Below are 8,857 nucleotides of genomic sequence, written 5' to 3' on the forward strand. Positions count from 1 at the left end.
GAAGGGCAGTTTTTTAAAAGCAACCTCTGTTGGTTCCAGCTATTTAAATAGGAAATATTGCTTATATATGATGGAGGAAGTAATTAAAATGTGTTTTTCAGATTTCTTCATGAAATAGCTGGGGCATCTATCATCATGTGATCATCATAATATCTAGTTCTTCATTCACATGTCTCTCTAGTTATGTACCTTTCAACTGAGGAAAAAAGGAAAACACTGCTTGAATTTCTCAAACTGTTTCTGAGTGCTTCTGTGTTTTACCACATTGCATCAACCAAGGGGCTACCTGGGCTGAAGAGAGTTTTGGCAGTGTTGCTTTCCCACAAAACACATCCACCTTTTTGCTGCCCCAGCTCTCTGCTCCCAACAGGAGACAGCAGCTGTCTTGTTCAGTTTCTGGTTGGAGTTTGTTTGGTTTGTGAAAAGGTTTTCTGTGTCCACTACTGCAAACTCAGGTTTTCACTGAAAAGCATACTTCATTTTGTTCCAAAGCATTTTCTTCCCTGGTTGTCTGCCCTGTTTCACTCCAAGAAGAAAATAAACAAACCTTTGAACGTTCTAACCTTGCTCAAACCTGATCTTGTCTGAAGCAAAACTTTCTGGTTTAAAGAGTCCCATTTTGAGCTAATAGAAAAGTTACCCAAACTGTTTTATACAAACAGTGTTTTCCATCAGCCTTATGATGTTGAAATCTCTAGAAGTCTCAGCTTCAAGACTATGGTGCAACAAATTCAAAGGCACTTGTAGTTCTCATAAGCATTAAGTTTGGAAATGCAACATTCTGAGTAACTCCTGTCTCTCTAGGCTGTAGTGAAGGTAGAAGATATCAAAGTGCAGGAGTGTGGCAGTTTCCTTTTGTCACTGACAATTTTGTCACTTTGACTGACCATTTTCAAGTTTTCTAACTTCACCTTATGTTTTTTTTCTTCATGTATATTTTCGGTTTCAGTGGATGAATCCAAATCAAAGAAATTATAGAAGGATGGAAATTGTTACTATTGCTGTATTTTCAGTGGGAAATTCTTTGGTCTGATTACAGGCTGTCACGAGAAATACTGACACTGTTAACATCTTCATACCAGTTAACAGTTAGGATGTGTTCATCAGAGAATCATGTACTCATGTGAGTTAATATAATTCTTAAAGTGAAGATAACCTCTCTGTCATCTTTTGCTACTTAATTTACTGTATATCCAAGTTTCTTATAAAGATAATTTAATACTTAAAATGAAAGCCATAGCTTCTCGTAATTAGATCATTACCTTTTCTCCAACAGTGGTATTTGGGGGAAAAAAATTGTTTAAATTTGAAAAGAATTTCCTTACATGTAAAAAACTAAATAAATTTGCCACTGTCAAGCCTTCAAATTAACATTGACCTCAATAAATTTTCAAGTTTAATTAATTTTAAATGGAATCCTGGAACAGTTTCCTATGGGTAGTCAAGAAGCAGAATGTTAGACTGAAGGACTTGTTTCAGAAACATTAATTGCTGTTGTAATCATTAAAGACTACTTTCTGTCTATAAAAATCCACTAATATTTGAGTTTAGTCTATAGTTTTATTCCAATATAGTAAAAGATTTTCTAACTGTAATACATAGAAGAACTAAACATTGCTTTCACTGATGTTGTCCTACTGTACTGCTGAGATGAGATGGAAACTTCCTAAGATTGTCTAATGTCATAGTTCAATGACAAAAAATTCTGTCTTAAGAAAATGAAGTAATCCCTGTCTGCTGCTGCCCCAAAATCCCAAACCCTTCACTTTATACATGATTGCCATGCACAACTGTGAATGTAAAAGCATTGTGAAAGAGCTACAACAGAATAATCAGCCCTTGAGATTTGTTCAAGTATAGGTAATCTAGTTCAGTGGCACATAGTACGTACAAATAAATCAATGCTCAAGACAAGAACATTATCCTAGAGTGTAGTTGTTTAATACACAAATGGTGGTGTCATTTAAAAGTGATATATTCTGAAAATATGGAAGCAATTGTAAAGAGTCTGAGAAAGGCATACAGCATACATAAAAAATTGTTGCAAGTAACTTTTCAGTGAATTAGTTATCCTTTTAAGAACCAGTTACAATTTTATCCAACAGAGGCTGATTTTTATACGTCATACCTCCTAGTTAATATCCAAATTATTTGGTTACTTTATATAAATTTGCTTATGAGATATCAGAATTAAACTTGTGGTAGGATCTAAGAGGGATTTTTTTTGGAGGTAGAGGTAGAATTTTTTTAAATGTTGTCACCTCCGCTGCTCCAGAAATGTAAAAGTTGCACTTGCACAAGCTGAATCAGGAAACTGTTTAGTTTCATAGAGATTTGCTTTTTGAAACTGTAGGTAATGTGTTCGGTCATTGGAAAGTTATTATCTTTGTAAAATTGTCAATATTTAGTTGTATAGAATATGTGATGTACAATGCAATGCAGGGGAACAAAACAGTTACAAAAATAATGGCTTTGAGCTCCTAGAAAAAAAATGTGAAGAAATGGTTTTATAATTTGCTTCTAAAACAGATTGTACTGTTATGTATTTCTGTTTTCTGTCATAAAATGCAGGGTTTAACTGTAAGGGAACCTGTATAAAGATTAACAATGTTTTAAAAATAATGATTTTCTTTCAAAAAACATTATGCCTTACAATGCTGACACTTCTTCACATGCATACCTATCTACCTACCTTGGGGCATACCAGTGTGTAGAAACAGCAGTTCTCTTCAGCACTGTAACTCTTACTGACACTTCTCCTCCCCATGCTTCCCCCAGCCTGGTCATTTACAGCTCAATCTCTCCTATAGCTTTAATCACTCATTTTGGTGTCATTTTCCCAGCTGCCCTTGCAGCAACCCTGACATGCTTGCTCTGTGGGATATTCATCTTAAAACCTGCAATGTGACTTGAAGATAACCTCAATCCCTTCATGTTGGAGAGAGAAGGAAACAACAGCACAGACATCATTCACTTGCCTGGCATTGTACATGGATTCAGCCACCCCAAGGTTCGTACAAGGGGCTCCAGGCAAGGCCTCAGGGTTAAATCCTTGTTTGGTTTCAGCAACATGGTAATGGTTGTTGCTTGACAACCAACCTGAAGAAAGTTATCCCAAAGTCAGAGAGAGCAGCTGAAGTATTTGTTTCTAGAAGTCTCTGTGAAATCTTCCACACATTTATTAATGCTTAAGGCTTTTCATGGTTTAAGACAAGCATTCTCAAGAGTTGTCATAACCAAAATATGAAAAAGACGTCAGAAAAATAAACTTCCATTTAGAGCTGATGCTGCTAATCACATTTTACCTGCCCTGAGTTATGACCTACAATTACTCAGGGGCATCACAACCTGGTTGGTAAAGTGCAGGTTGCTAGGCAAGGTCAATGAAATTATTTTGTGTAGCTGATGAACTGAGTGTGGATTATGATCAATGGTTCATTGTTTTTCCCCAAAAAGGGAGGCAGAGGAAAAGTAGGAGGAAGAGGTTCAAAAGAAAGAAGAGGAGCATGTGCTTCATATAGCCACTCTTGAGGTGCATAGGTCTTTTTAGGTGCTAAGAATGTGTATGGGCAAGAACATGGTAAGTTCATATTAGAAATACTTGTGTAGTTCTGCTAAATGCAGAGATGGCACAAGATTGCCAGGAGGACATCTGAAAGACAGATTGTTTATGCTTTTCCTGTCCTGGTCATCTTTTCCAGAAGTGGGTTCTAATTGGGCAAACATGACGTTGAGCTGTGAGGGTCTTTGGTTTTACTCTATACTTGTGCTTATATTCTTGTATAGGGTGGGAAATTTTAAATCTTAAAATCCTGTCTAAGAGTTCTTGTTCCTATATCTTGAGGTCAGAGGAATTTTATGGATTAATACCTTCTTGATTATTGTGGAAAGTGTTCCTTTTTAATTTTATTTTAAGGAAACATTAAACAGAACAGTAAATAATTTGGCATTTGCAAGGCAAAGGATTGTTCCCAGCTGGAGCATCTAACAGATTTTTGATGAAGCTCTTCTGTACTTTTTTTAGTGCTAAGCCAGTGTTAAAATGAATTCAAGATCTGCTTCAGATTCATTCTAGCACTGAAAGCTTTGAAAAACATCATATCCGAGAGAGACATTTTATTTGAACCAACATAGAATCTGTGTAGTATAAATATTTCAGCACATGAGAAGAACAAGAGCAAATCTGAAATTATGTTCTTTCTTCTGTGTTTGCCAAAGGAGTGCTTCCATAAGCATATTTAACTGCACAGAAAATGATAGAAATCTCTTTGTGTCAGTTTGTATCAGAAGAAAATCTGACCTGCTTATCCTTCTAATTGTTTGGAAGCATAGTGACGTTTATTTCATGTTGTACTGCAATTCTTGTATTGGAGGTTGGTGTGTTTGTTTTAAGTTGCTGAGGTGATGAAATAGCTAGGGGGAAATGAAGAAAAAAGGGAGGGGGGATGAGGAAAACAGCTTTCACCCTTCTATTTTTATATGCAAGTGAAAAAGAGAAGAAATACCACTAGAGGGGTTGGAGACATCTTGGGTAAAGATGACTATTAACATTACATTACAGGGATTTTGTCTTTTTTTTTTTTTTTCCTCTCTGTGTGTGGCTGGGTTTGATCATACTACTCATGTAAATAATGTCTAAGCTTCATAACTTGACATCTGTATATCTATTTCTTCTCTGAGGCATTTTGCAGGTTCTAGAGATTTTTCAGAGATTATGTTTTCAAAGACCTATCAGAAATCAACTTTGTGTTTTTTCCATTCTTATGTTTCTCTTAAAGATTATATTGCTGTAGGAGAAAAATAGCAAAGTCTAATTTTTCTGTCCTGAATAGTCTTGGAAAAGATCAAATACTCAGCTAATGAATGGATTAGTGCTTTTTCTCATTGCTTTATGAGTCTCAGATATTTCCCAATGGAAATATATAAATAGATTTTGATAATGAACAAAGGGAAGATGTATTTTTTTCCAGAAGTACTAATGCTGAAGGGCATGTCAAATACTGTATGATTTTTTTTCTCTAGGAGAGAAAATGAAAACCCCCAAGGATTTTGACCCAAAATTTTTTCCAAATGGTGGGAAGTAATTAAAAGTAGTGAGGGCATAATGAGTGATTTCCGAACTCTAAAAGGGTTTTAGAAAAATCTGAAGCACTGGGAGGTATAAGAAAATCTGGGGCCTCATGCATATAGAATCATAAATGCCTATGCATCACCTGTTCCTTTGCAATGTTGAGATTGAAAATGTTCCATTCTTGGAAATGAGCTTGTCAATAGTATTAGAGGAAGAAAAATCAAGCATCTTTTATGTAGTAAAAGAAATAATTTTTGCTACTTTTTTTAAAATCTCAAATTCTAATTTGACAGGGCCAATATTGTAAATATGTAGCAATTGACTGAAATTCTTGCCTTCCTTTAGGGACCTGTTGGAAACAGATGTTTATGCTTTTGATAGAAGATGATAGTGTTTTGTTTTAAATACTAATTATTTGGGGGGGCTGGGGAAATAAAAAGAAGAAGAACTAAGGATGAACACATATCTTTTCTCCTCTGCAGACCTTTTACAAGTTTCAAATCTTAGACTTAAAAACATACATCCTTTAAATAATCATGATGCAGCTGTCATGCAGCTTGGGAGGATGACAAGAACTAAAGATCTTCATATAATATATTATTAAAGTCTCATCTACCCTTAGTAGTAAGATACAGTATATTATATCCTCATATATTCTTAACAGTAATGTATATTTTTTTGTGGAACTATATCTTAACACCTATTGGTCCAACCTGAAGCTTTTCCATGCCTCTCACAGTGATCTTAATTCCATTCTTTTCAAATCTACTTCTTTTCTTAGTCATACAGTAATATCAATAAAGAAAATATTTTATTACCTCATAAAATCCTTTGCATTGTTATTATACGTCACACAATTCTCTTAAATGCAGTTATTTACAGGCATAAAATTGGAAAGTTTAAAAATCAGGACAGAAAAAGGTACTGATTTTCTTCACTTTAAAGACCTAGTGTATGGATTTTCTCCCAGATTCTAAGAAAGATTACAAGAAGTAGTGGAGTGGGTCTCTGTTGTCTAGCAGAGGGTTCAATTTAGGTACCAAGAGCTACTTATACCTTTTCCTTTTTATAGAGTGGGCACAGCATTGTCCATTTCTACATACTGTTCTTCAGAGGTGGTATAAGAGGAGGAAAACTGTTATGAACCTTCCTCTTTCTGAGCAAAAAGATGGTTGTATGGCACAATCAACAATCTACTAGGCGGAAGGAGAGAAGAGAGCCTCTTCTTGATTTGACCATAATTTGCCTAAGCTTATCTGTAGTAAAAAAACCTGACCCCAACAACCTTCAAAGGGATGAGTTTTCACCTCTTTCTCCCTATTTTGTATGCACTTATATACCTGGTTTTAATCTTGATGCTAATTTTGGCTGAACTGACATATATGTGACCTTGTACCAGTTGTTTGATTTCTCTGAGCCTCGATAAGCTTGGCAGAACAACTAGAGAGGAACAAAAAAACCACTGGATAAAACAAATGGGAAAGGAAAAGAAATTTTTTAAAAAGCACTGTGTTTTGAGGGGAATAATTTGAGGGGAGGGAGTGAAGCATGCACTGGACTAGATGCAGACTCCAAAGAGATTACCTAACCTACCAAGGTAGTTAACCTACTCAAAGGAATGATCCCACAGAGGTTTTTATCTGAAATACAATCTGTCTGTCCATTTTTGTGCATGTGTGGTTGTGCACATTCATATGCTTATGTGGGAGAGGGTGCCAAAGTTACTCTCATGCCATCACAAGCAACATGGCAACATGTGGAAAAATATTTACTTTGCATGGAAATTTCTGTAATCACTTAAGTGCATGAATAGCTTGAAAGCTCAATATGGAGCAGTAAAATATATTGCATACCTGGATTGCATGTATTAATGGAGAGTTACTTGGATTTAAACAATAGGATTTGTTTAATTTTAGCTGGTTTTGGGTTTTTTGGAGTTGATTGGTTGGTTGGTTGGTTGGTGGTTTTTTAAGCTCCAGAGGATCTCTCTTGTGTTAAGTAGACTCAGGGCACGAAACTGCATCTGGAGATGGAAGCTGGGTGTCTTACTACCAAAGTTAAAAGTTTGGCTAAATGATATGAGATGCATATTGCTTAAAAATTACTCTGGGAATTAGTAAACTTTTTCTGAATTTCCTTGTAAACTGAATTAACCAGTAAGTATCTTCTGGGCCTGTGTTTCTTATTCTGATTTTGAGAAAAAAAAAACCAAAATCTACTAGTGATTTCATGACCTGTGACCAAAGCATACTCTTATTCATTTACATCATATAAACATAATTAAAATTAATTTGGACTATAAATACAGACAAACGGTTCCACTTGACCTTTCTGGCTAGAAAATCAGAAGGATTCATATCATGACAAACGTTCTTAGGAAAAGCTACAAATTGCTTTAGCAAACCAATATAAGCTGAAAAACATTGATGAGGCACTGCAGAGTTCAGAAGCTGTTGTTAATCAAGATTTTGGGGGCAATCACACTTCTGTGGATGCTGATAGTAGCTCATGTGTATGTTCTGTTCAAGGGAGAAATTTGTTCAGCCATAGACATTAAACTGTAATGAAGATATTTCCAGGAAATTAATCAGGCCAAATGCTTTTGCCAACTAAACAGAAGTGTTAATTTCTCAGAGAGTATAAGAAAGTACTTGTGCCTGTGTTGTGAGGGTTGTTTGTTTTTTAAAAAAATAATATTCCCAGGCTGATAGATACTGGCTTGTTTTAGGGTATCTGAATTTGTTAAGAACTTTAAATATCAAATCACCCTTTTCTTCATATTGCTAGGCTTGCTTGTCTCTCAGGTTCTGCCAACTCTGACTTTTCTAAGTATATTGCTAATTATTTTAGTGGTGTTGTGGATATGAAAAGAAAAGCAATAAACAACACACCCATTTGTGTATTTTAAAGTATTAATATTATGTCATCATCATAGCTTTTCCAGATTGTTGAATAGAAAAAATAAGAAATTGCCTAAACTCCAAATTGTATAAGATAATCTTGTCTGTTACTAGAGGTTTCAAATTTTGTGGTGGTGCAGACAGTAAATGAGACTCTGGTTTAGAAATTATCTCATAAACAGATTTGTAGTTGAATTCATTACTTCACCATGTTGTAAATTTTGTGTGTTCTTGGAAAGCAATATGGACAGCATTCACATCCTGCTTGCATTGAAATCAAAATTCTAATGCCTTCAGAGGTGTTAGAATATCACTGAATATTTTTCAAATTTCACAATACCGTCTGTTTTATTTGTGTTATGTAATTTAGCAGCTGGAATAGCTCTGGCAGCAAAAAGACAGTATCTATGAGCAAGTACTTGGAAAGATTATCAGAGCACTCTTGATCAGTAGATACAGAGAATCACTCTTTCAATTTGAAATCAAACTATTCATATATTCTACTGTCCCACAGATGTCAGTAATTTACATGCCTGTGGAGTGCTCTGTTCCGCATTTGTAGCATACCAAGAGAAATCTCTGTTCAACAACATGTAATTACTTTATTTATGTATCTAGATATTTTACTGAATTTAATGAAACACGATCAAAAATGTCAGCTCTGTCTCCTCGTTCTTTGAGGGAAGTGGTATGGGGATAATGATTCTTTCAGTCCTAGAAGAAATTATACACCAGTGGGACTGCTTTGTGGTGGCTGTTGGTCAAATGCCGATTCCCCGCGTTATGATGTTATAGATAATATAATTTAAAAGCAAAACCTTTCACCCAACCTTAGGTGCAAAATCCTGGAGGAGATCATCCTAAGTGCGATCAGACAGCACCTACA

Source organism: Acanthisitta chloris, unplaced genomic scaffold (assembly GCF_000695815.1).
Source record: "Acanthisitta chloris isolate BGI_N310 unplaced genomic scaffold, ASM69581v1 scaffold23559, whole genome shotgun sequence".
NCBI classification, from domain to species: Eukaryota; Metazoa; Chordata; class Aves; order Passeriformes; family Acanthisittidae; genus Acanthisitta; species Acanthisitta chloris.